The 26,098-nt window shown below is 43.5% G+C and overlaps 1 long non-coding RNA gene across 1 annotated transcript; it reads left to right on the forward strand.

The window, feature by feature from the left end:
• Window positions 1–5,896: 5,896 nt before the first annotated feature.
• On the forward strand, window positions 5,897–11,788 carry LOC133388364 (uncharacterized). The gene is made up of 3 exons (XR_009763761.1): window positions 5,897–6,028; window positions 9,842–9,998; window positions 10,906–11,788. It is a non-coding gene; the product is annotated as an uncharacterized LOC133388364 (long non-coding RNA).
• Window positions 11,789–26,098: the final 14,310 nt, after the last annotated feature.

The following is a 26,098-nucleotide window of genomic DNA, read 5'->3' on the forward strand; positions in this document are numbered from 1 at the left end:
GAAATGAATGCTGTTGAAAGTTAAAGAGGAAAGCACAAAAGCAGGACTACAGCTGAATGTCAGGAAAACTAAAGTAATGATAACAGAAGATTTATGTAAATTTAAATTTGACAATGAAGACATTGAACTTGTCAAGGAGTATCAATACTTTGGCACAGTCATTAGCCAAAATGGAGACAATAGTCAAGAAATCAGAAGAAGGCTAGGACTGGGGAGGGCAGCTATGAGAGAACTAGGAAAGGTCCTCAAATGCAAAGATGTATCACTGAACACTAAAGTCAGGATAATTCAGACCATGGTATTCCCAATCTCTATGTTTGGATGTGAAAGTTGGACAGTGAAAAAAGTGGATAAGAGAAAAATCAACTCATTTGAAATGTGGTGTTGGAGAAGAGTTTTGCAGATACTGTGAACCACAAAAAAGACAAATAATTGGGTGTTAGAACAAATTAACCCAGAATTATCATTAGAAGCTAAAATGATGAAACTGAGGTTATCATATGTTGGAAACATAATGAGAAGATATGATTCACTAGAAAAGACAATAATGCTGGGAAAAACAGCAGGGAGTAGAAAAAGAGGAAGACCAAACAAGAGATGGATTTGGTTCCATAAAGGAAGTCACAGACCTGAACATACAAGTTGTGAACCAGGTGGTTTACAACAGATGCTGTTGGAGGTTGCTGATTCATAGGGTCGCCATAAGTCGTAATCAACCTGAAGGCACATAACAACAGTACATAGCTGCCTTGCACATTGCAAACACCCACATGGCAGCACCTTTATCCGAATATTGGCAATACAAATGATGCCTCATTTACACATCGTTGAAGTCTCTTCTTCAATTGGTATATGCTGAATTGTGAGCCAGTGTACTGTAGTAGTGCTGTACTATCCAGAATAGGATCAGAGAGACCCAGGTTCACACCACCACCACCACCACTCACCTAGTAAGCTCGGTAGGGACAATTCCAGACTGTTGCTATTTTCGGGTGGGATTCAATCATATCTCGGCAACAAACACAGTTCTCCAAAAGATCTGACTTTTTGGTGATAGGGAAGATGACAGGAAAATGCACTGGAAAGCATGGGATAGCACCTGCTTTGACACAACGTCATCTAACCTCCCCTCAAACAATCAGAATAAATGCTCAACAAATAGCCAACATCATCTAATCTCCTTGCAAACAAATCAGGATAAATGCTCAGTAAACAGGTTGCCTGGACGCTCAGTGGGTGGACCTTTGGCCAGTCACTCTCCCTCCACCTAAGCCAGGTCAAGGGTTCTTTGGAGGATAAATCCTTTCTCCTCATGCCATAGAGAGGTGTGATCCAAATTTCCCACCCTAAACTGTTATTACCCACAGTGGAGGAAACTTGGGGGCTTAAAAAATTAAGAGACTGCAGCCTTGGGGACCAATCTGGATAAAGGCCATGGGTCGTGTGCGTGTGTGAAAGGGTTAAAACTCCTCTCCCTCTTCCTGCATCTCTGCTCTGCTTCAAAGTGAGGACTCCTTCAGCTCCTCTTAGAAAAATAAATTTGCTTTGGGAGCTCCAAGCATGGCCATTCCCATGTAACATATAGTTAGGCCCTAAATATAAACTCTGAATAACGGCATTCATTTCATTCATCCCTTATGATTCTTGCTCCTCCCATTTCCAGCTTCTCCATATTGTGTGAATCATTTCTCTCCTTTCCCTTCCCCTGCTGTGCCTCCCATTGTCAGGATTCAAAGGGAAAGCTTCCTGGGGCAGGGACCTACCCGTCTTTGTGTGTGACCTTCTGTCACTAGGTAATGTCCACATATGTTGATTGCAACTTATACAATATAATGATGGCTTAAATGCTTATACCTGACAGCTCTCCTAGTAATGAGTACACTTCAGGGGCACCTAGATGAGAGATCAAAATTATTGGGGACTTGAGAGACCATAGTCCAGTGGTAGGGCACATGCTTTGCATGCAGAAGGCCCCAAATTCAATAAATTCCTGACATTTCCAGTCAAAAGGATCAGGTGGCAGGTGACGGGAAAGCCCTGTGCCTCAGGCCTTGGAGAGCTGCTGCCAGTCAGAGGAGACAATACTGGGATGGACGGACCAATGACCTTAATATAAGACCAGCTTCCTATGTTTGTTCTGTACAGCACAGCATCCTGGTAATAGTTGTGAAGATGTTTGGATCCTCAGAGGTTTCAGCCACAGCAACTCCAACAAAAGAAAACGCCTCAGTCCGTATTAAAATCAGTGGGACTTATGAAAGAGAGATCTCACCGTAAATTTGTGCGTGTTTGTGTGTTCGCATGCATGCCTTCCCCTTCTAATTTCAACCACCAGTGTTGTTGGCAATGGGAAGGCTGTACATTACAATTCCTAACCACTCTCTTTATTGCAGCTGCAGGGTGAAGAAAGCAGCGAAGTGATTGTAACATTAGCTCAGGAGCAATGCTGAGGAGCTCAGAAGGTACAGACCTTCCCATTGCAACACTGGCAGACAAAATGAAGCCAGGGTAGAGTGCACAGAAAGCATCAGAAAAGACCTGGGTTGACCCTATGTGCACAGCAGCACACATGTAAAGTTAAGAGTGTGAACCCTCTCTTATTAGGAAGAGGGGGGCAAGCTGTAACATATATATGCAATCATTTCATCAGAAATTCCAGGGCAGTTTACAACAATTTCTCTAAAAATCAGAAACAATAAAACCAGAAAATATACAATGTTCAAAGCCAGGTAGAACAAATACTAATATATTTCAGTATATGCAAATATAAAATTATTCCATTAATTAGCACTAAGGCTGACTTAAAAAGAACACGGCTCCAGGTTTTCTTTGGGGGGGGGAGAGAGAGATCAGGTACCAATATACAATATACCAACATAGAATGTTGCAGTCATGGAGGAGAGGAGACCCTGTGTTCAAATCTCCACTCAGAGCCACAGAGCTCTTTGGCTGGCATTCACAACCTCTCAGCTTAACCACCTCCCAGGGCTGTGATGGGGCTAAAGGCTAAACTGTTGCTCTGAGCTTCTTGGAGGAAGAGTCCAAATGAGTGCAATTAATAAGCTGTACTTCCAACCCCTCCTTTCAGGAACTAGAAGATGAGGGAAAATATGAGGCTTCATCCTTTACCTAGACATGAAAGCCAAATGGAACCTGCATGTACAGGGGCAGTATGCCTCTAGGTATACTAATTGCTAGGGAGAGACAAACAACATGCCTCCATGCCCCCTTGCTTGTGAGTACCTAGAAGCCAATTAATGGGAACAGCATGGTCCAAATAGATCAGAAACTCCTCAAGCAGGTACTGATTAGGCAGAGACCTCCCTAATGTTAACAATGGAGCACCAACCAGACACCCTCAGACTCCTGGCCTAACCAGGACAGGAACCAACTTCCATGGATGTAATTGTCTCTGATAGCAATGATGAGGAACCTGTGTAGCCCTCCAGATGTTGATGGACCATAGCTCCCATCACGGATGGCACTGATGTTCCTCATCCCTGGAATGAATAGACCTCTGGTCTGATCCATCAGGGCAATTGACATGTTCCATTAGGGTGATCTCTTATGGCCATGCTGTCTAGGGTTGATGGGAGTTGTAGTCCAAAACATCTGGTCAGCACCAGACTAGTGAAGGCTGCCTTATAGCATTTCCCCCAATGCTATAGTTCACTTAAAAGAGAAGCAAACATCCTGCTCTCATGCTTGTTATTTCAGACAAATGAAGACAGATTCTTAGCGCAGATTCTTCCAAATATACCATGGACTCCATGGTGCAGAAATGTGAGGTACTCAGCTTACACCAAAGGCATTTTTCACAAGTGATGCTCTTAGAGATCCTTTGAGTCTGCAACGTGGCACACCTGAATTTGTTAAGAATCGGTTAAAACACAGAAGAGACCCATTTTAAAAAATGAGCATGTGTTCCAGCCAACGTAGGATTTACATGACAGATATGGGAAGTGCAAAACCCATTTTAAACTTCACTCATAAAAACAGTCTTATACTGCCAGTTTAAAGTGCTTTTTTTTAAGGCAATGCTAATGAAGGAGAGAGGGACATTGATTTCCCAGGATTGCCAAATGATGGGTCTTATCTCTTTAAAGGGAGAAACACTATTAGTCCTGATTGCTAAATGGAGCCTCCACATATAGGGGCATTATATCTCAGAAACCCAATTGCTAGGGACAAACAAGAAGGAGAGGCAGTTACCTTAATGCCCTGCTTGTGAGTTTCCCTATCAGCCTGGGGACAAAAAGTTGGACTACTAGTTGGACCTTCTTTACCCTGTTGCTTCCACTATATTTCCAGGGGCTTCTGGTGCTTGGTCTTCAATGTTCCATTACCCCCACCTGACCTGTCCTGCAGCCAGAACACATTACACTCAGCCCCTATCATAAATACTAAATGATATTTATCATGTTTGTATCCTGCTTTGCTTCCTAGGACCTCAGGCAGAGCATGCACTGGTTTGTTCCCCATGTTAGTTAGGCTAAACAATAACTGCCACAGGGCAGGTAACTCAATACGCTTCATGGCTGCATGGTGATTTGAATTCCTGTCTCTTCAGCCCAAGGCTATATTTTCTGTCAACTACACTTGGGGTGGTGGAGCCTGTGGCCCTCAGTTCATGTGGCCTACAAAGATGGGGGAGGTGGGGAGGGGGAAGAAGAGAGATCCCATCCAGCAGTGCTGCAAACTAAGTCCGCTTTTTTTATCTGACTCTGCCTACTTTTGACTTTGGTTCTGCCCATCATTAGTTGTGGTGGCTCCCCAATGGACTTCTTTATCGGTCAATGATCTTTCATAGGAAAATGGTTCCCTACCCTTGGACTACACGATACCAACTACCGGTTGACCAGCTGTATCGTGTTCTGGATGGAGAATACATTGTCAGGCTCTGAGGATCTCAAAACCAGATTCTCCCCCAGCAGACCCAAACACTTGTGCTCTGCGCCCCTGGGGCAACTTTCATGAATTGCAGGCTAAATCCTAAGCATGTGAGGTCAGGTGAGCTCAGTGGGGCTGACACTCAAGTAGGATTGCCACCTTGATGAATAAATGAAAAGATGGATAGGGAACCTCAGGCCTGGAGGTCAAGATGTGACCCTCCAGACCTCTCTCTCTGGTCCTCGGGACTCTCCCCAGGCCATCACCAGCCTGACTTCACAACAGCCTTGAGGTGTTTTGGGCTGGCTGGAATGATGTCCTTGAACTTTGATGTTGCTTCTTGCTTGCCTGGGCGGAGGATAGAGAGAGGTGTGTGAATGTGTGTAGAAACTAAACTACTGTACAAAAGGTAGAATTCAGCATTCTGCCCATTTTTGCCATTGGCCCTGCCCACCACTGGTATGTGGCCCCCAGGAGGTTGCCCAGAAGGGAGTGTGGCCCTCAGGAGGACAATGGTTCTGTGAATGAAAAGAACACACCTCTACAAAGCAAGCACAGCCAACAAATGCGCCTAATCTATTCCTCTCGCTGAATTTGGGTTTCCTGGCTCCGGCAGTGGAAACTGCTTGAGCATGGCTGCATTTCACATTTAGTTTTATCAGCAGAGCTTTGCGCTGTTTCCTGGGCAACAACATGCAAAGGGAAAACCAGGAATGCACAAACGGCAGGCCCGAGGCTGCCTCCTGACCCGTTCCCTGCAGGCCCAAACTGCTCCAACTGGAATTTGTTCCCTCAGTTTATAGACACAGTGTTCCCCTCGGCAGTGCTTGCATGGCACAGAGGCGGTGTGACGACAATGGCAGCTGAGCCTGTTGCCCACTAACAAGGGCTTGTTTATTTCTCAACTAGTAGGGATACATGCGCTGAGCAGAAAACAGGGGTGGGGCTGTTCCCTCAGCTTTCTGAGAAAGAGTGAGCTAATGTGTCCCTGCCGGAGAGGGGCACAAAACAAAAACAACGCAGCACATGCGGCAGCAAAGATTACTAGAAACAGGGCCCAGGAGGACCAGAGGATTGGCAAAATAGCAGCGGAGGAAGGAATGCAGAGACCAAGAGAGAGAAATGGAGAGAGAAAGAGGTGCACAGGCCTGCTTTCTAGCATATTGGGGAGACAGTCTGAGCTGAGCCTGGGCCCTTCTACACGAGGTCTACCACTGGGCTATGGTTCACTCTTAAATATACTCTTGCTTTTAATATGTTTTTTTTTTTTTAAAAACATTTTTTTCTAAACAATGCGTTTTTTTAACCCTTTTTATTTAAGGTGTTTTTAAAGCTTTTTTAAAGAATGTTTTAAAAGTTCTTTTGTTTTAATGCATTTTAAGGTCTGTTTTTATGATGATTTAAAGTGTTTTTACTGCTTTTGTTTGCTGCCCTGGGCTCCTGCTGGGAGGTAGGGCGGGATATAAATCAAATAATAAATAAATAAATAAAATATAGAAAAGTCAGGACAAGCAACTAAACCTCTCTTTAGTGAGCTATCTCGCTATCAGGGCTAGAACCAAGAAACCCACAGCTCTGGGTATTAATAGCAGAAAGTCCTAGTCTTACAGAGGCTGCTTCCACCATTTCAAAAATAATGCTGAAGTCACGTGCTTCATCCAAGTTATATGTAACGGTTGCATATGTGTACACTTCACTATATGTAGGAAATTGTGTCCAAGATGTATGTAGAGCATTCTGTGTGTGATGATTGCACATATGTTTTACACATGCATGGCCACAATTTGATGGCATGTATGTGTCAATGACCATCATATATCTAACACCACGGGGACGTGGCTCACACACCCATCCACATTGCAACATCATTATGATTGACATGTGTGAATGGCTGTCACAGATCTAAAATCACACACAGAACTTATGTATCACCTCAAATGAAATGCTCTTCAGTGGGACTTCACACAATCAGCTGTCACTAATTAAGTCTACAATATTCCAGTATAAGGAAAGCACGTGATGTCTGTGCACGTGTGAATCAGCTTTCTGTAGTTTCCACATGAATACTAAGCAAGATTTATAACAGTGGAAGGATATATCTGTTTCTTGCTTGATTTGTGAACAAGCATGAGGTAAAAAATTCCCGTGGGGTAGCCTTGTTAGTCTTTTGCAGGAAAACAGTAAAAGAGTCTTGTGGCACATTAGAGACTTAACACATTTGTTATGGTATAAGTTTTCATGGACTCAGGCCTCCTTTGCCAGAAGAATGAAGTGAAATCTTAGTTGGCAGGTATATAAGGAAGAAAATTGTAGTCAGTGATAATTAGAGCTTAAATATATGTTAAACAGGCACACCTTTAACCTTTTACAGTTGCAGACTGGTGATCATTGTGGAGATGACAATACAGTTATCACCCACAGTGGGGCAGGAAATAATTCACAAGAAATAGTCATAGATAGCACAGGTATCCTGGCACTGGCAAGTCATTGCACATGAAGAGTGGTAAATACCCTTTGTCTCAATTTCATCCACAACCGATGGGGATGAATTGTAATTCAGCTGTTCTGGTTGCATTTTTCCTTTGGCGTCAAATGAGAGGTTTTCTCCCAATGCAAAAAGCAGGTATGGGCCCCCAGTACTGATTGGAACTACAGCAGGGGGCAAGGGGAAAAGAGAGCCCATTGCCTTTTACTGACTAATTAAACAACACACACACATATCCATGCAGTTGCGGATTGTCTGAATAGATATCAGGTCTAATTTGGCCCAGAGACCTTGGCAAACTGCTGACAGTCCAAGGAGACGATACTGGACTAGACAGACCATGTGTCTGACTCTGTGTAAGGCAGACTCATCCATTCAAATCATTAGGTGCAGTGCTCCACTGTGCTCCTTAGCAAGTGATCTCACTTGGCACAGTTGGAAGCCGTTTGAAGAGCATAAAGAGGATAAAGAGATTGCCATCCAAATCTTAAATGCATCGTGTGGACTGAATGAATCTGAAGAATACTAAAGTAGTTTAGAGGAAGGATGGAAAATGCTAGCGAAATAAAGAAAGAAAGAAAGAAAGAAAGAACAATAATATCTTATTACATTCTTTGTCTCTTTCCAAGCCCATTACAGCATTTTTTTCATTGGGAAAAAGAGCTTAGAAATATGAAGTGTGGCCTTTTGCTCATAGTCCAAAATCAACCTCTCTCTCTCTCTCTCTCTCTCTCTCACACACACACACACACACACACACATTCCCAACCCCCTCCAATTCCTGTCCTTCTTCATTTGCAGTCTAAGGATGAATTTACATGCTTCCCCACTCATATAGAGGAATCTGGATTTGGCCCTGCTGTGATCACACTCCACCAGCTGCTAGAGTAATATGTAGCTGGCGATCTCACATACAGTTTCAGTACTGACACGCTGCTTGTACTCGGTAGCATCTGAAGCTGTCCATGAAAGTTCTCTGGAATGGGGGTGAAGAACCATACAATCAGCTGGGCAATATGGAGAAGCCATAATCCAGAAGCCATTGCCCGCTTCCGCTGTGTGATCAAGCTAGCATGGAGCCTGGCTGTCCATTTTCTTTTCGACCATAACATTTTGGCCTCCTCGCCCTGCCTCTTAAGATAGGAATCCGGTATCTTGGGGAGCCAAGACAAGACATAAATCATTGGTATTTTGCAAAGTGGTGAGCTGAGGAATCCCTAGAAAGATGATGTTACCACACTCCCAATATTTTCACAAACAGCAAAGCCTAGTTGTTGTTTTCCCTTTCTGGAACAGCCCTCCGGTCCCCAGTAAACGAGTACATCGAGTAAAGAATGCCAAGAGTTCCCTGAATGGTTTTATAGACCCATTTGCGATTCTCAGAATCTGGATAATAAGAAGATCTCAATCATGTAGTACAATCCCAGTGCCAGCAGAAAGACCTTTCAGCCTTTGGCTGAGTTTCTGGAGACTGCGATTTGAGCTCCTGCCTCTTAATGCCTTCCTGAGAGATAAGAGAGCTGGCATCGCTTCTAGATCCTGTATTCCCAGCTCTCTGCAGGGAGGAAAGGAGGCAGAAGGCCAATTTCAAATATGAGCAAATTTCTACATGAAAGGCACACTTGCACATTGGGCAATCCACATGTAGATCACCATGCATGTGACATAGGAACATAGGGAGCTGCCTTAAACTAAGTCAGACCATTGGTCCTTGTAGCTCAGTATTGTCAACACTGACTGGCATCAGCTGTTCAGGGTTTCAGGAAGAGAGTCTTACCAGCCCTACCTGGAGACCCGAGGGATTGAACCTGGAACCTTCTACAGTCAAGGCAGATGCTCTATCACTGAGCTACAGGCCTTCCTTCGGACTGTGTGACAATTGCACCCACGTATTTCATTCCTACATCAGATAGCTTTTCAAACTGAGAATTCTTTTAGGCTTGCTGAGATTCTAAATACTTGCTCAAATGACGCTGGTGTAATTGGGACTCCTCTATCATTATTAAAAAGTCTCCTATCCTGCCTTTCCACTTTAAAAGGTGTCGGAAAGCATCAGAACAATCGACAATTAAAACTGAAATGAGCAGGAAGTTCTTAATTATTTATTTTGTTATATTTTTGTCATGGGAGAGGAAAGGGGGCACCACTTGGATGTTTTGCATCAAGCACCCCACGTCTCTCAAATCTAGTCATCTCTACAGGCAGAACAGAAATACAACTAACCTCTCTCTCTCCCATCCCTTCTCTTTGCAACCTTCCCTAAATCTCACCTTTCCAAGCTGGATCAAGGCAGTAGGAAGGAAAATGGGGAGGCTGTGAAGAGGAATCTTAAGGTGGATCCTATGAGTTGACCTAAATGCATAGCATTTGCAGCACATATGTGCTACGTAGGTAAGAGAGTGTTAGATGGCAACACAAGAGACTCCACTGGTTCCTTCCAATTGACTGCTGTCTCTTTTTCTCTAGGCCCTTTCATCTGCCAGCTTCCCTAGCCTGCCGTGGAACTTGAAGACCTGCATCCTGCCACAGGAGAGGGAGCGGAAATGACAAAAGGACCAGGGGAGAAATGGGCTGGAGAAGCCACTGCTTCCTTGTCACTGTGTCTTCAAGTGGAAATGTAAAGGTACATTGCTTATGTTTGTGTGCGTGTGAAATCTCAAGGCTACAGCCTGCCAATCTTACTTCCTGCATAGGAATTTTGTCACATATGAAATAGCCCTTTCTCCCCCTGATTCTTTTAGTTTCGTTATAAGATTGGGGGGGTCAGTTTGGATGCCACCTTTGGGACCCCCTCCAAGCCTGTGACTTGATATCTATAAGATGAGATTCTGTAGCAGAAGGAACTGCTGATGTGTGAACCCATCTCTTTCTTAAGTGAATGGCCCTAGCCAAGCCTGTTGAGCATCCTTTTTACATGGCTAAACAACTGGCCATGTTGCCATAGACACAACTAGCTAGTGATACTTCCAGAAGGAGGGAGCAGGCCTTCCCCCCTCACTTGGCTGGGGGCCACATCATCCTAGGTATAGGAGAACAATCAGCCAAGGGCTACTCTGGGCTAGTCTCATCTGGAGCTGGGAAAACACAGCGGCTTCACTTGCTCTCTGTGCTAAACCTAAAGCTATGACTTTGGGGACACCCCCCTAGAAACCTAATAGGGGAATAAGATATGCTGGAGTGTTAATGCTGTGAGTCCCTCCATCTTATTCTCAGCTTGTCTGTATATTTAAATAAAACTGTAATGAAGACACCACAGCCTCCAGTGACCTTCAAGGAAACAAAATCCAAGGTATATGTGCAGGCGCCCATGAAGTTTCTCATTACGCAGAGACTGAAGTGTATGTCATAGTTTGGTTGCTTTTCTGAAATCTCTGCAACTTGAAGTGATATGGCAACTCAAGTCATTTTCATATGTTACAGTTCAGAATGCCGTGAATGAAGGCAACTGTTAACATACAAATGTAAGAGAGTGGAGGGGCCATTTAACAGAAAGTAGAGATGGCTACCTTTCACCACCTTTTATATTCTAGGGCACTTCCAGATGGCTGTCTACTGTGGGATGGGTGCTCCTCATGCATGCAAATATTTTGTGGCATCCACACACGTCATAGGCATCAAAATTCAAAAACAGAAGGGAGTAGAAAAAGAGGAAGACCAAACAAGAGATGGATTCATTCCGTAAAGGAAGCCACAGACCTGAACTGACAAGATCTGAATAGGGTGGTTCATAACAGATGCTATTGGAGGTTGCTGATTCATAGGATCGCCATAAGTTGTAATCGACTTGAAGGCACATAACAACAACATCCTCCCCATCTAATTTGGATTTACCTTTGCCAGGAAAATATTGATTAGTATAGTACATTAAACAAATAATTGTTGTTGATTACTCATTTGCAATACCTGAACAGCCCTTTACAATATTAAGCCTTTGTCTGGAAGTACACATAGCATCTGAGGCCTGGAAACACATTTCACCACCTCAGGTGCTCAGGCTCTATAACAGGGATGGGAATACTGTGGTCCTCCAGATATCGTTGGGCTCCAGTTTCCATCAGCTGCAGCCAGCATAGCCAATAGTAAAGGATGATGGGAGCTAGAGTCCAGCAACCTTTGGAAGACCATAGATGTCCCATCCTAGCTTCCCATTGAGCACAGGGGAACTCACTTCTGAGTAAACCTGCAGAGGATTATGCCACTTTGACAGAGCCACCTACTAGCAATGGCTTCACGTTTGTATAGTGTACATGCTTCAGGTTCACTGGGCTTTATTAAAATCCCAAAGAGATATGCAAACTTTTAAGTACAGAAGCACTATGTATGCTCTCTCTCTCTCTCTCTCTCTCTCTCTCTCTCTCTCTCTCACACACACACACACACACACACACACACACACACACACAAGGTAAATAAGTCATGGAAATATATTGGGATACATTATTTAAAAATAACCGAATATATATCTATGGCTTATACCAAAACGCAGGATGTTCCCTTAAAAATACACAGTGATTTTTAGATGTAACTTTTGATAACAATAAAGTCCAGAAAATTATTAACAACTAAATGTTTTATTATATCTAATCATCCATCACACTGTGGCTTCATAGTCAAGATGTTTCCGTTCGAGTATTGTATTGTTCTCATCAAAGCTTAAATCTTGAAGTGTTGGGCTGAGAGTGAGGGAGGTTCACTGGGTGAGGAGATGGGGTCTAACCCCCTTACTTTTTGTGACAACTCTTTTAGAAAGGTCTGGCTAAAACTGGAGCGTATCAGGGGTCTGAATCTGTGGAGTTCCTAAAACCCACACTTATATTTTACTTCATACGTACATCATATGGAATGGTGGGTGGAGGTCAGGCCAAGAGTAGCATAGATATAAAGGCTGGTGTCTCTTTGTGATGAGCCATTTGAGGCTGCAGAAGAGGAGATGCCAGCATGGCTCCACTGGCTCAGGTAGTTAATTGGGTCTGCCTGACCTAGAGTGCGTCCAAATGCTTCCAGGTACAATTGGATCTTTGTGTGGACATGGGGGCTGGTCCATTTGGGGAAATGGGGCGCTGCCCCACCAACTTCAGTCTGCTCTCAGCCAGCCCCACCTGCCTGCCTTCTTATTTACAACTAGTCCAGTGGGGAGTGTTGCCTATTAGCTTTCTCCTTCTAAGCCTTGGTGTTGTCACTGTAGACCTCAGCAGGGAGGTGGATGGGAGCAAAAGGAGAATGAATTGACTCTACCTGTCATTGGCTCTGGCTCCAGTTCCTGTTAGCCTCTCTGCCTTCCACCCTACCAGTCCCAATTTATTCTGGTCTCCCTGGTCTTGTTCGAGTGGCTGCCTGTCAACCTCCCTGTCCCTGTTCTCTCTTCTTTCCTTTCTGTCAGTCTGCCGTGCATTCCCAGTACTTCCTGTATCCAAGTTGTTCCACCCTACTTTGGGTGGACTTCTTGGCTTAGAAGTATTTGACTCTGTCCTCAGATTGGCCCTCCTATAGATCTGCCCGGATACACCCATCCAGTTCCTGTCCCAATCCTGCTGGGGCTCATGCTTCAGTTCCCTGACACAGATAAACCATTGGCACACAGTTCCTGTCTGGTGCAATCATCCACAACACCTCTTTGACAGAAAGGGTCCTTCTGTGTTAAGGAAACAGGTTGATCAAATAAGAGATCCTGTTCACAGGATCCAAACCTTAAAAAGTACATCCATGCTGAGCTTTTTATGTACCGTTTTCACACGTATATGAAATAAAATGCCCTTTTCAGCAGTGATGTGATACTCTGATGGAAAAATGTGTGAATTCAGGAAGCACTATTTCTCCCTTTCTAGAGGGTTTTGACCTGTTCCACCTCTAGCTTGATGGACTGCATCCAGCCTTCAGATCACTGGTTGCTTACCCATCTCTGAAATAAATGGTTATTGCTAGAATTGTATCCTGATTGGAGGGGTGGAGTGGAAGCCACTCTGGCAGAAATCCAATAGGTGAACTGTTCCCATCCCTACATCTCCATTCTGCAAGTTCTACTTTGTTTGGTGGCTGGCAGCTGCATAGATGGATGGCAATCCGGCTTCTAATTACAGAGTGAGCAAAAACAATAGGAGGTATTCCTAAGGACTGTTCCACACACCCTTCCATTAGCCTAAATGTCTCCTGCCTTTTCCTTGTTAGCACTAGATATTGTGGCTACAAAAAGCAATTCTGGGGAGCCTGTTTTGCAGCTGGGAAGTATGTAGTTCTGTCTGATTGCCCTTTTAGTGCAACTTAACAATGGCTTACAGCCATTCTCAGTTCCAGGACACTTCAAATGTGGGCCACACATGATTGTGCAACATGCCACATCAGTTACGATATTAATCCCCACTGGTTGTTTTTCTGCCTCTCCAGCATCTGTAGTTATAACCCTGAGGATGTAAGTAATGTCAGACTCATTGTAATGGTACCACTTTTAAGAAGAGAGATGAAGAAATGGGGAATGAGGACAGATACAGGCAGCAGAGTTAGGTGCTGAAGTTATTTATGGTAGGGATGTCCACTTCTGTATGCTCAGGGGCTTCTTTGTCCTTCAGGCAATGGTCTGAGGACTGAAGGTGTATTTTATCGCCTAAACTGACTGCATGATCCCACAGCCTTCCCCACCCTGGTGGCTTCCAGACGTTGTAGGATGACTGGCCATGCTGGCTGGGGCTGATGGAATGCACCAGGTTGGGGCAGGCTAGATTTGAAAAAGCTTAGGATGGAAGAGACAATGGAGACCTAACTTGCTTCTTGCTTTAAGCTTATGGCAAGGTTCACCAACTTGGCACCCATGGGTATACATGTGCCCACAGAGGTCTTCCTGACACCTACAGGGTCCCCTCCCCTGCCAAAATTAGTCTTCAAAGAAGCATTCTATTGTAGCCAACAAAGTAGGGTGTGGTGTGTTCTTGGCTGCTGTGTGTGTGTGTGTGATGTGTATGTGTGTATGATGTGTATGTGTGTGTTAGTTACCTACAACAATTTCTCTGGTTTGCAAATGTGCTCATAGACCCCAAAGGGTTGGTGACCTGCTGGCTATGTTATTTGCATTTGGTCGACAGCTCCTTGATGAGCCAATGTGCATATTCCATTTAGTTCACCTGCTACCCTAAGGCAGCTTGCTCTTGATCTAGCAAGGCTATGTGCAGCCACCAGCCCTCCGGGTGGTACACTGCAGTCAAATCACCCAACTGGGAAATGTGTCAGGGCATCTGCTAGGATCCATTTCAGGACTTGATCAAAGAGCTGAACGCGCATGCATGGGGCCCTGGGAGGTCCCATTTCAAGAAAATAAGGGACGAATAAAAAACAATCTGACCAAGCAGAAGAGAATGAGCTTGGCCGCCTGCACAACTTGTAGGGAACGAGACCAAGCCCATCAGCTACGCAGGGGCTCAATAAACTTGCCACGGTTTAAAATAATATTTTATTGTGTTTTCAGAAAAGTACACAAAAATTAAGCATAGCTCACAAATAACCCAGAACGTTTGCCAGAAATTGGAGGTCCCAATACCCATAGAAATCATGTGCGTATCAGGAAAAAGAAATCATAGCAAAAAGATATTTATAAAGGCTGTGTCAGAGTGTAATTCCAGAACTTAATCTGAGCTGGTGGAAGACAGCGACTAGAGGATTTTTTTGTTTACGTGCGTGATGAAAAGGGATACCATGCTACAATAAATAAATCTTGTTTTGTTAGTCAGCAAACCTGCCTGGGGATGCCAAGAACCTTAGCCTATGGCTACTGGGCTGTATATATCGCTTGGTGGAGGGTTACAAGTTGTAACAGGCTGTGTTAAGAGTTCTGATTCACAGGATGTTCGCCATACTGCCACTTTAATAGTAAATGCAAAACGTGGGACCCCCCCCCCCGAAAAACCTGAACCCAATAGGCAAAAGCATGAAATGGGGGCATAGAGAGAGAACCTAACAAAAAACAGCAAAAACTTGTGGGGGACAAGTGTGCTAAAAATTTTTTTTGACCCAACTTATCAGTTCCCTCTTCCCATCTCTTACAGCACAGGTGGGGAACCTGTGCCCTTCCAGATTTTACTGGACTCCAACTCCCATCAGCCCCAGCCAGGATGGCCAGTAGTCAAAGATGATGGGAACTGCAGTCCAACATCACCTGGAAGGCCACAGGTTCCACATCCCTGTCTTAGAGAAGGTAAAGGTAAAGGTGTCCCCGCACTTGTAGTGCGAGTCATTTCCGACTCTTAGGGTGACATCTTGCGACGTTTACTCGGCAGACCGTATATATGGGGTGGGATTGCCAGTTCCGTCCCCGGCCTTTCTTTACCCCCCAGCGTATGCCGGGTACTCATTTTACCGACCACGGATGGATGGAAGGCTGAGTGGACCTTGACCCCTTTTACCGGAGATTCGACTTCCTCCTTCCGTTGGAATTGAACTCCGGCTGTGAGCAGAGCTTTGACTGCGTTACCGCCGCTTACCACTCTGTGCCACGGAGGATCATGTCTTAGAGAAGGCGGGCTGTATTTTTTCTTTGTGCGAGATACATATTATGCTGCAACAAGCACTCTTTGATCTAATATTCTCCATAATGAGAAGGACTTGAAAGGACCATTACTGGCTTGTTGAAAAATGGCTGTTGCCTCTTGGGCCCCATTCCAGCTAAAGCTAGGGTTCGGGTTTTTTAGAAACCCAAGGACCTAAAGTAGACTTTACCACTTCAGTCTGCATGTGGGAGGATGCCAATTTTCAAATGTTCTCCTCCCTCCATAAACAAACAACAGCAACACATCTACATGCAAGTAAAATCATAGCATACAAGGAAGAAAAACTCTAGTTTATTTATAAAAATATTTATATACCACTATTCATTAAGAAAATCAAAGTGGTTTACAACATATATAAATACACAATAAAACCATACAAAAATCAGAACTAATTAATTAACTACTGCAGATAGATATAAGCCTGGCAGCATAGAAAAGTTTTCAGCAGGTGTTTAAAAGTCAGAACAGAAGGTGCCTGCTGAATCTCTATTGGCAGAGCATTCCACAGGATTGGGCCAACAACACTCCAGTCTCGATTTCTTGCTGCTCTCAAATGAAGCTCGCCAACTCGGAAGATAACCGACGATGCTCCAGCAGATGATCTCAGTGACTGAGCTGGGATACAAGGGTTCAGGGAGTCCCTAAGGAACCCTGGACCTAAGTTAGTCAGAGCTTTGTAAATTAATACACAGACCTTGCTTGAACCTGGCTTGGTAGTAGATGGACAGCCAGTGCACATGAGTTAACAGTGGTGTCACATGTTGTCAGCTATGTGCCCCCATTAGCAGTCTAACCCCTGCATTCTGCACCAGCTGGAGCTTCCGAAACAGGCTCAAGGGCAGCCAGTTTCCTGTAGCAAACTTTTTTCTGCAAGAAAGAATTTTAATAAGGTGATTCCCCCATCCAAGGTGGTACAGTCCATTCTACCCACCGCCCCCTTTCCCACATCAATCTACAGGTGTTCACACAACCATCTCCCATGAGCTGAGGAGTAGGATTGCCTCCGCAGGTCACACCCCATCAACATACATGCTAGCCACATACACTGTGTGCTTAATCCTCATGAGAAGAGGCTCTATCTGATAACTGATGTACATGCCAATCAGGATCCTCCCCCTGTCTTGGAGGAGCTCTGTGCCTGCCTGTACACCAGCAGCCTGGAGAGCCCCTTCTCAGATGCATCTAAATGCGTTGCTGTTGTTGTTGGGGGTGATACAGTGGCCACCAGGCAGGCTGGGAGGGCACAGCTAGCCCGTGGAACTCCACAACCCCCTCTGGATTAGAATGTGTGGAGGGTTTCATCTGCAGCCCCCACATGCATACACCTCAACTGCAAACAATTCTCACAAACAGCAGGTGTGGTGATAAACATTGTCTCTGGACTTGTGAGGTTTGAATGAATGCTCCTCCATTGAAAAAGTATCTACACATATTAACAGGGAAAGTTATTTCTAGCCTAGCCTCCTCTTACAAGCTAGTTTTCCATATGTAGGAATGTTTAGTTTGTGAGGGATCTTGTCACTGCGAGAGTTCCCAATTCTAGTCAGTATTTTTATCGCTTTATCTGCTATTGATGAGAATTAGACCTAAATCCCATTTGAAACCAATAGTACAAGTTAAATCATACAGCTTTCGTGATGACTAACTTGGTCATGATGACCAGCATTACCTGGATTGGGGCCTACATGCAGTCCAATCCTATACATGTCTGTTCAGAAGTAACCCCCGTTGAATTCAATGTAATTTACTCCCAGGTAAGTATGTATAGGATTTCAGCCTTAATCCAGTGTATGTTGTTGGCAAGTATCTGACTGAGATTTTTGCTTTGTTGTGGATCTGTAATTTCAGCAAATAAATGATTGCTCTTAGCATTTATACAATGCCACAGGTGTGTGAAACTTTACAAATTAATGGGACTTTTTTAAAAAACAGACAGGTCCATGCCTTATAGAACTGTGAGTGTAAGCAGACACACAAGTACATAATAATGTAGGATCTGTTTCTCAAGTATACTAAATACAGGCTATCCTGCCCAAATTCTTTATGTATTATCCTCATCTACATACTCTTAGCAGAAACCAGTAATGATTTGAAACGAATGCTGATGAAAGTTAAAGAGGAAAGCACAAAAGCAGGACTACAGCTGAACGTCAAGACTAAAATAAGGACAACAGAATATTTATGTAACTTTAAAGTTGACAACCAGGACATTGAACTTGTCGAGGATTATCAATACCTGGGCACAGTCATTAACCAAAATGGAGACAATAGTCAAGAAATCAGAAGAAGGCTAGGACTGGGGAGGGCAGCTATGAGAGAACTAGAAAAGGTCCTCAAATGTAAAGATGTATCACTGAACACTAAAGTCAGGATCATTCAGACCATGGTATTCCTGATCTCTATGTATGGATGTGAAAGTTGGACAGTGAAAAAGGCGGATAAGAGAAAAATCAACTCATTTGAAATGTGGTGTTGGAGGAGAGCTTTGCACATACAATGGACTGCGAAAAAGACAAATAATTGGGTGTTGGAACAAATTAAACCAGAACTGTCGCTAGAAGCTAAAATGATAAAACTGAGGTTATCATACTTTGGACACATCATGAGAAGACATGATTCACTAGAAAAGACAATAATGCTGGGAAAAACAGCAGGGAGTAGAAAAAGAGGAAGGCCAAACACGAGATGGATTGATTCCATAAAGGAAGCCACAGACCTGAACTTACAAGATTTGAACAGGGTGGTTTATAACAAATGCTATGCTGATGACAGATGCCGCTGGAGGTCACTGATTCATAGGGTCGCCATAAGTCATAATCGACTTGAAGGCACATAACAACAACACAACAAAGTTGCCCCATGCCCCTTACTTCACATGAAACTAGAAATGGTGAATGAACTCGAATATCATTGTTTTACTTCTCTGCCCTCCTCTGCACCACTACACATTAAAAGTGAGTGGCTGATTCCAGATTCAGTGTGTCTCACCAGGCACTGAGAACAAGGAGGTCCAGTGATGCTAATGCTGAACCATGATTTGATGTTATGAGAACAAATTCCCCTACTCCCCCTCATCTCCAATCCTGTATGTGGGTTTTTTTAAATATATGTGTGCATGTGTGTGGTTTGTATTTTCACAAGAAGTAAAAATAAATACTTGATGCTAGTTTGCAGCAAACTATGTTTCATCTCAACATGAGAAACTATGGTTTGTGCAAACCATGGTTTGCCTGCCGTTTGAACACAGTTTGCAATCCCAATTTGCAAAATCTCCAGGATTCAAAGGTTCTAATCTAAAGAATGTGAGTGGAGAAAGGTGGGCAGAAATCTGAGGCAAATACCTTCTCATTTTGCATTACGTCTGAAGAGCTCCATGGTATAGTGGTCTCTACAACCCACACACTTTCAGCAAGCTAGATGTCTGCAGTTTGTCCAAATATAGATAGCCACTCCAACACCCTCCCTCACAATCTTTCGTTATTATTGTTATTGAAAGGGTCATGTTTCACTCTACAGCATCATTGTTCCATATAACACACTAGATTATTCTTATTTCCCCCACTTTATCCTCTTTCAGTCATTACAACTACTCAAAGGTGTAGTTTATTTTTTTCTGACATTTTTTGAAACGTTACTTTTTATTGATTTTGCAATCTGAAAATTCTAACCAGGAGTCATATGAAATAAGAAAAGAAATTTTGGAATTATTCAGCAAAATTATTTTATTGGGTGGGGCAATACTCCGGCCTGGGTAGACCACGAGTAGATGCCAGAGAACAAAAAGGAATGTGGATTGGCTGTGTGGTTGGAAAAAAAAAATTCTGAGGAGGCTGCAGCGGATGACAGAGTATTCTTCCAGAAAAACAACTGCCACTTTCTTTTCTAGCAGCTTCCTTGTGTCTTTAACAGCTGCACAGCAGGAAGGAATGCATTAAATGCAGCTTCTCTGATGCTGCAGCATCTCAGTGGTTGGAGGAGCTGCACCAGTTGAGTTTTTGCCTGTCAGAACCAAGCCCTGGCAGGAGGAAAAGGTTAACGTCAACTCACCACATCACTGATTCTGACATCATACTGCTACTGTTTTAAATCCATACACCAGTGAAAATTCATTTTGTAAAGGAATTGTATTTATCTTGCATCGCTTGAATTTTCTCCACATTTTTCCACCTTAAAACCAACAGGTGCTGAAGTAGAATTCAAGAACAAATTGAGGGTCTTTATAGTCAGTACAAGATGTGTCTTTCTTGGTATTTATGGGATTGTTGCTCCTCACACATGCAAGTTTCGTTAAGTGTCAATTGAAGATAAGAGAAACTAATTACCACACAAGCCTTTAAATAGATTTATTGGAGTTTTTCAGCTGTAGGACAAATGTAGCTAATTTATCTGTTATAACCCTTGCTCTGTTGTACTAGTCAGAACTGAGCTTTTTTGATGGATTGACCAAGGGTGCTTCCAGGCAGGTGTTAACTGTGAGCATGAACAGTGCATAATTAAACTCTGGAATTTGCTCCCACAAGAGGTAGCAAAGGTGACCAACTTGGATGGCTTTAAAAGAGGATTAGACAAATTCATGGAGGTTAAGTCAGGATGCAGGACTAGATGGGCCACTGGCCTGATTCAGCAGGCTGTTATGTTTTCTTACGACTTGGTACTGAATGTTTCACAGTGTCCACATGATGCCATCAGCATCAAAATGCCAGCCCATATTTTTGCTCCATTTAATCCAGATTTATCCTTTCGGGGGGAAATCCAACAAGTTAAACAAACAAAAGCCTGTTGACAACATCCCATTTTATCTGAACAACCCATTTGCAATATTAAACCCCCATCTAGAAGCACCCCAAATATCAAAACACAAAGGCAACCCCAAACAGATCACTTTTTTTAAAAAAATTAACCCTATGATATTCAACCACATTTAAGATTAACCCTGCAATCCTAAAGTCCCTAGGAGGGCATCCCAGGGGCCATGGAAGGATCAGATCTGCCTCTCCAAGGGCAGAGACAAGTCTGATCTCAGATGCAGAGAGCTGATATTGGATGCCCCTTCCTTTCTGATCTACAACTGATGCTTATACTGTGTCCTGTTCTGTAAAATTATGTTATGATTGACAGTCAAAAAGACACTAAACTAAACTAACTCATTTATTTTGATGATTTTTAAAACATCAACATAAACCTGTTAACGCTATTATTTAATGTGGGCTCAAGTTACAGGAAGCCAGATTTCAACCAAACATCAGAAAAAACTTCCTAACTGTTAGAGTGGTATGACTATGGAACCAATTTCCTAGGGAGGTGGTGGGCTCTCCAACACTGGAGGCATTCAAGAGGCAGCTGGACAGCCACCTGTCAGGTATGCTTTAATTTGGATTCCTGCATTGAGCAGGGGTTGGACTCGATGACCTTATAGGCCCCTTCCAACTCTATGATTCTATGATTCATTTTCCACCCAGCTGATCTCTGTTGAATGGGAAAAAATGGGGGGGGGGAATACCACATTTTGCTTGCCAAAAACCACACACGGACACACCAGGAAAAGGCAAAGAACACAAGAAGTCCAGATGGCTCAGGTCAAGGCAGAGTGTTTCCCATATGCTAAAATAAAATACAAAACTATTCATCAAATTCCCGATGCATCAGAAGTCCCTGGATAGACATCAGCAACAGGAGCTGCAGCAATGTGCTTCTCCCTTGGCTCTCAGACGCACACACAGACATGGCGGGGGGGGGATCTGGGGGGGGGAGAGAGACCAATACAGGATTTCAGAGGGCACGTAGCTCATGTTCCACATGGCGAAGATAAGAAGTGGATTGTAGGAAATGGGAGGGTTAGGAAAACCCAGCAACACAAGCTAAACTGCAGCTGCAGCAAAGGCCAAAGAGAGAGAGAGAGAACAGTCAGCAGATTCAGCTCCTCTCCAGTGAGAAAAGCAAAGGGCTGCCAAGCAAATTCCTGCTTGCTCAAGGCCCCAGAGGGAGAGGGGGTCCTTGCAGCTGCTCACAAAGCTGCCTCCTGCTCTCCAAGAAGCTAGCTTGGCTCAGTTAATTATTATTATTTTATTATTAACTTTATTTAAACCCTGCCATTTTTCCAAATTGGAACTCACGGCGGCTTCCAGATAAAAAACAGATACAATTAAAACCTACCAAAGTTAAAAGCATATAATACATAAGTAAATAAATATAGACAGATATAATTAAAAAATGAACTCTAATTTAAAATAGCGTTAAACTGTTTCTGATATTAAAAACTATACTCATAAAATCAGAATAATTAAAAAATAAACAGGCAAGAGCAATATGACCTCCTTTTGGGCCTATCCTTAGCCGCCTTCGGAATCAAAGGCTTGCTGAAATAAGAAAGTTTTTACCTGTTGACGAAAGGACTGCAGGGAAGAGTTCCACTCAGTTCCACTCAGGATGGGCAGAGTTAACTTTGCAATGGTTGCATGCAGTTCATATCAACAGAAGCAAACCCTGATCTGGATTATGTTTTCTCTCAACCTTTTAGGTGTTTCCACCCAACACACAGGAATCAATATTATGACATACGTGAAAATCTGTCCCGTGCAGTAACGATGCTTAAGGAAGTTTGCTTATTCATACAGTCAGTGTTCCTTTAAGTCACATTTCCAACTTAAAGCTGTCAAGGTGCTGCACAATAAGCGTGTTAAAACACATTGAAAGCACCTAAAACAGTCAAAAATCGAAAACACATCTTCAAATAACTCATCAGCAAATCAAGCCTCAGAGGCCTGCTCAGGGACCCTGGCAAATGCCTTTGAAAACACACACGCTACAGTGAGGGCACCAGCCAACTGTATCTTCTCGTTTGAGGCAGTGCCAGAATGTGAATGTGGACAGCATGCTACCAGGGGCCAAACCATGTTTTAGCCATCAGGAACACCCTACCAGTCTGATGTGCTCCTCTTGCCTCTGGTCTCATTCCCTTGTTTGAAAGCAAACTATGGTTTGCAGTAACTATGGTTATACTGCTTCAGATGTCACAGTAAACCATAGTTATTGCTGTGGGGGAAATATGAGGAGGGTATTTAGTTTAAATGAAATAGAAAGTTTAGTAGTTCTATTTCTTAGCAGAGTATATATTTCGCAAAAGTGGAATGAGAATTAACCAGCCCACCTTACAGACTAGCTGAATAAAAGAACAACAGAGACAGTCTTCTTTGGTAAAAAGTATTAAGAATGTTTACTTGCAACCTTTCATATGTTCAGGAAAACATAGGCTCTAGCTTGGAGAGAAAAGATAGAAGTAGGTAGTAGATGTAGTCCATAATGGGGATCATCTGGGAGAAAAGCCTGTGGATGCTTCTCTCTCCTGTGGCTATTGGAGAATTATGCTATTAAGAGAACAGCATCTCTTAACAAGGAAGAGGAAGAGAAGAAGTGAAATAACCCCACCAGTAGGAAGTTACATCACAGTAAACAAGCATAGAGGTGTCCCCAAGTTCTGGCTAGAAGGGACATCTCCCTATTAAAACTTAAAAGGCATGCAAGCTTGCTTATCCCAACAGAGGGTCCCCCAGGCACAACAGGTGTATGCAAGTCCAATGGGGTGATTCTGATCACCATACCATGGTGTGACGCTCAGCAGTGTGGAGTCTCAAAAACCAAAAGAGTAATATTGGTATCTACAACACGTAAAGCTCAACGTAAATCTAAGTTATTTATGTAAATGTTATAATTGGTATTTTAGATGATGTACTTTTATATTTGTTATATTGATCTTGTAATTTTATTATTGTATATGTTTCTATGTTTGCCGCCCAGAGAGCTGTTTGCTAGTCGGGCGGGATATAAGCTGAATAAAATAAATAAATAAAAGTGGACAATTAAAACACCCTAAAACACCTTAATTCTGAAGTTTCCACTACAGTTCACCTGCAGTCTTCCTTAGACATTTTTGAGGTCTCCTGTGTCATCAGGTACATGGCATCAAGCATTCCTGGCCCTCAGGACTACAAGTGGAGGAGGTTGTTGAAAACAGACATAAAAAGTCTTTGCTGTAGCAGCACGTTGGTTGCTCTTGGTACCTCACTGAGCCTGAAAAGGGAAACAGCCCTCCATCTTGGAAGAGCTTTATAATCTTTCCCTGGAATGGCAAACTTGGGTTGGACAAGGGCCTATCGGTTTGGAGGTGAAACAGATCACCCTTAAATCAGGTAGAGATTTCTATGTATTTGACGAGCTCCATAGTTGCACAGAAGAAAGTCACTTTCTAAATCAAAACAGACCTTTTAGCTTCCAGGACCTATGGTAAGAATTAAAGCAGGGGCGGGGACTCTCCCAGGCCACACCCCTCACCAGCCTTCTTTCACACACCCCTTCAGTGTTTTTGCCTGTCTGGAGTGTGTGCTTGAATTCTGATAATGTCTTGCTTATTTGGATGGAGGACAGGTGTGTGTGTGTAGACACTAGACTTCTGTGCAAAGGGAACATTTACATTCATTGTTCTGTCCCTTTTGCCTGTGGCCGCACCCCCCCCCCCAGCATGTGCCCCTTCCCTGAAGGTTGTCCAGAAGGAAAAGCGGCCTTCAGTCAGCTCCTAACCTACCTCACAGGGTTGTTGTAAGGATAAAAAGGAGGGGGAGAGCCATGTATGCCACCTTCGAGGAAAAGGTGGGATGTAAATAAAGTAAGGTCCTCAAATGCAAAGAAGCATCACTGAACACTAAAGTCAGGATCATTCAGACCATGATATTCCTGATCTCTATGCATGGATGTGAAAGTTGGACAGTGAAAAAAGCCGATAAGAGAAAAATCAGCTCATTTGAGATGTGGTGTTGGAGGAGAGCTTTGCGCATACCATGGATTGCGAAAAAGACATATAATTGGGTGTCAGAACAAATTAAACCAGAACTGTCACTAAATGATGAAACTGAGGTTATCATACTTTAGACACATAATGAGAAGATATGATTCACTAGAAAAGACAATAATGCTGGGAAAAACGGAAGGGAGTAGAAAAAGAGGAAGGCCAAGCAAGAGATGGATTGATTCCATAAAGGAAGCCACAGACCTGAACTGACAAGATCTGAACAGGGCGGTTCATGACAGATGCTCTTGGAGATCGCTGATTCATAGGGTCGCCATAAGTCATAATCGACTTGAAGGCACATAACATTTTACAGAGCTTGGAAAAGTTACTTTTTTGAACTACAACTCCCATCAACCCCAGCCAGCATGGCTACTGGATTGGGCTGATGGGAGTTGTAGTTCAAAAAAAGTAACTTTTCCAAGCTCTGCATAACAACAACAACCCCTGAATCATATCATTGGCTAGAGAGGGAGCATCTGGGTTCATATTGAATGCCAATACAGGAACTGCTTTCTTTTACTGCTGAGTTTGGGGGTGGGGTGTCTGGAGTTATAACAACATTGCTACCCAATCAAGCTATGCCAATATCCTTGATTTCTTCATTCTTTTCTATGGGCAGGTTTCACACCCAGTCCAGTGGGGGAAAGCAGAAGAGACCTAAAGAAACTGCCAGACTGTACAAATCTAGGAATTAAGGCTGTGGCTGAGGGCAGCTGAGGCATGAAATTCAAAGATAGCCAATTAAGAAATGGGGGGGGGGAGAGAAGAGAGAAGGAAGGAATTGGCCTGCTTGGGCTTCTTATAGTATCCTGGAGGTAAGCATTAGGGTCGAGGTGGTGGTGTATGTCACCATGAGGTTAAAAAATTCTCGTCCCTATATTTCCTCCCCTGCAATACAACAACACTTTTAGGTAATCCTAAGCCCTTTGTTGTTATGCGCCTTCAAGTCGACTGTGACTTATGGCGACCCTATGAATCAGCGACCTCCAACAGCATCTGTCTTGAACCACCCTGTTCAGATCGCACCTTATAATACAGCGGGAAAGGTGTCAAGAGGGTACAAAAGGTGTTCTGTATGAGCCCCAAACAGTGCTACATGGCTGGAGCCCTGAACAAGACCACTCCTGTTAGGGGCTGGAGATACAGTGCAACTTTTTGTTGGGGGTTTCTCCCCCCATCACCAGTCTTTTATGTTCTATGTCTGATCATAATCATAACCAGATGGTGCATGCATTGTGGTCTTTCTGGACACATTAGAGGCTTTTGGGTCAGGCTGAGATTATTTCATGGAGCTCTCTCTCCCAGGCCTCGCCCTGCTTCTTCCTTTTTGCTCCTATCTTAATACATCTC

The sequence above is a fragment of the Rhineura floridana genome, chromosome 7 (assembly GCF_030035675.1).
Source record: "Rhineura floridana isolate rRhiFlo1 chromosome 7, rRhiFlo1.hap2, whole genome shotgun sequence".
NCBI classification, from domain to species: domain Eukaryota; kingdom Metazoa; phylum Chordata; class Lepidosauria; order Squamata; family Rhineuridae; genus Rhineura; species Rhineura floridana.